Source organism: Brassica napus, unplaced genomic scaffold (assembly GCF_020379485.1).
Source record: "Brassica napus cultivar Da-Ae unplaced genomic scaffold, Da-Ae ScsIHWf_2000;HRSCAF=2648, whole genome shotgun sequence".
In the NCBI taxonomy this organism is placed as follows: domain Eukaryota; kingdom Viridiplantae; phylum Streptophyta; class Magnoliopsida; order Brassicales; family Brassicaceae; genus Brassica; species Brassica napus.
In genome coordinates this window covers 15,001-17,500 of record NW_026015419.1, presented here as the reverse complement: position 1 = coordinate 17,500, position 2,500 = coordinate 15,001, and the positions used below count along the sequence as shown (strand labels likewise).

The window sequence follows — 2,500 nt, the reverse complement described above, 5'->3', positions numbered from 1 at the left end:
TGGCTCGACCGTCCTGGTCGGCTCGACCGGTCCATCTATGTCCTGGACGGTTTCTTTGATGCTCTCGGATCCAGCACCTCTCTTGGACTTCCGAGGCTGTTTGTCTTTGGAACCAATTGGTCTACCACGTTTTAAACGTTGCTTAGACTCTGTAGCCACTTGACATTGTCCATCTTGGACGTTCAATCTTATGGGTGCATTACAAGCCGGGTTGTGTGACATTGTTACTCTATTTGGGTCAGCAAATGTATCTGGCAACTTGTTAGCTAGCTCTTGTAGATGTATAATCTTTTGGACTTCTAGATCACACTCTCTAGTCCGAGGATCTTGCCAAGATATTGATGGTCTAAACCATTCTAAATCTTTTGAAATCAACCGGCTGTTATCTCCCCCTAAGGACGGATATTTGGACTCATCAAACTGTGAGTCTTCGTATCTGGCCTTAAACAAATCACCGGTTGTTGGCTCAAGATACTTTATGATACTTGGGGAGTCATATCCTACGTATATTCCCATCCTCCTTTGTGGTCCCATCTTAGTTCTCTGTGGTGGAGCAATTGGAACGTAGACGGCACATCCGAATGTCTTGATGTGGGACACGTCTGGCTCTTGACCCGTGAGTAGTTGGGATGGTGAATATCTATGTTCACTAGATGGCCTGATGCGAATCAGTTCCGTTGCATGTAAAACCGCATGTCCCCATGCTGATACCGGAAGTTGAGACTTCATAAGCAGTGGCCGGGCTATCAGCTGGATCCGTTTAATGAATGATTCGGCCAAGCCGTTCTGTGTATGGACATGTGCCAGGGAGTGCTCTACTCTTACCCCCATGGACATACAGTATTCATTAAACGCTTGGGACGTGAATTCACCAGCATTGTCTAGACGTATAGTCTTAAGAGGGAAATCTGGAAAGTGTGCTCTCAGCCTTATCATTTGGGCAAGCAGCCGTGCAAAGGCTAGGTTCCTAGTGGATAGTAGGCAGACATGTGACCATCTGGTCGATGCATCAATGAGGACCATGAAGTATCTAAACGTCCCACAAGGTGGGTGTATTGGTCCACATATGTCTCCTTGAATCCTTTCCAGAAAGTTTAAGGTTTCTTTGTGAACCTTAGCTGGTGATGGCCTGATTATGAGTTTCCCTTGTGCACATGCTGCACATGTGAGATTTCGTGGGATAACTCCTTTGAACGTGTGCCCTTGTGAATTCATCATCAGTTTTCGCATCATTCCTGTTCCGGGATGGCCAAGCCGGTTATGCCATAAAGTGAATAGCTCGGAGGCATTGGCCTCGATCATACTGATCCTTGCATAGTACAGACCAGTGGTCATTGCGGGCATTGTCTCTAGGATCTTTTTATTGCCTTTGGTGATCAAGGTTATGTTAAGGAATTCTTTGTTTCCTTCTTCCCATGTTTCAAGGTGAAAACCGTTTAATCTTATATCCTTGAAACTCAATAAGCTTCTTCTAGAGCTTGGGGAATACAAGGCGGTTTTGATCTCTAGGTGAGTGCCCTTAGGCATCATCACATAGGCTTGGCCGTGACCTTCAATCAGGCTAGCCTCACCCGCAATGGTGTGTACCTTTGCACTTTGCATTGTGAGATTTATAAAGTACCTTTTGTCTCTAAGTATTGTGTGACTTGTGCCACTATCCACCACAAGTACACTCATCTCATCATTCATTCTATAAATAAAATAAACTTTAGAGACTTCATAAGATGTTTAAAACTCTTCTTATTAAAAATTCCATTACATAAAATAAAAACACCAAATCAAAACATAAAGCAATAAGACAATGTGATTCGAAAACTAGTCCTTGAGACAATCGGATGTCTCAAAATCCATTAGGTCATCTTGGTTATCCTTGTCGGATTCATTGTCAGCATCATACCCATATCCCTTGTCCTCATGGACGTTTTCTTGGATCATGTTTGCCTCCGGGTTCTTGTTCTTGATGCTCTCTTGGTAGAGGTCGCACAAGTGTTTCGGAGTTCTACAATTCTTTGCCCAATGATTGTCACTCCCGCATCTATGGCATAGAGACTTGTTGGACGTGTAAGATGGTTTGGATATGCCACCTCGTCCGCGGCCGTAGCTGCCTCGACCCCGGCCGTAATTGGAACCACGACCACGGTTATTGTGGTTTCCTTTCCGGCCAGTTGAGTAGCCATCTCGGCCGTTTGAGTTGTCACGTCCACGCCTCTTGAATCCACCACGGCTATTGCCGTATGGTTTCTTGTTGTCTTGGACGTAATAGGTTTCATTGGGAGGATCTTTCTTCTCGACCTCATGGGCTTCGGGTAGTGGTGCTGTCCCGGCCGGTCTAACCCCGTTACTCTTTAGTAGGAGTTCATTGTTTGCCTCGGCCAGGAGTAGACATGAGATCAGATCAGTATATGTGGCAAAGCCCTTTGTCCTGTATTGCTCTTGCAACACAGAATTCGAGTGGTTGAAAGTTGTATAGGTCTTTTCAAGCATCATGCTATCGGTTACC

The 2,500-nt window shown here is 45.2% G+C and overlaps 1 pseudogene; it reads left to right on the top strand.

Moving 5' to 3' along the window:
- The window catches only part of LOC125599811, a 9,862-nt pseudogene that overhangs the window by 2,644 nt on the left and 4,718 nt on the right, over positions 1 to 2,500 (top strand).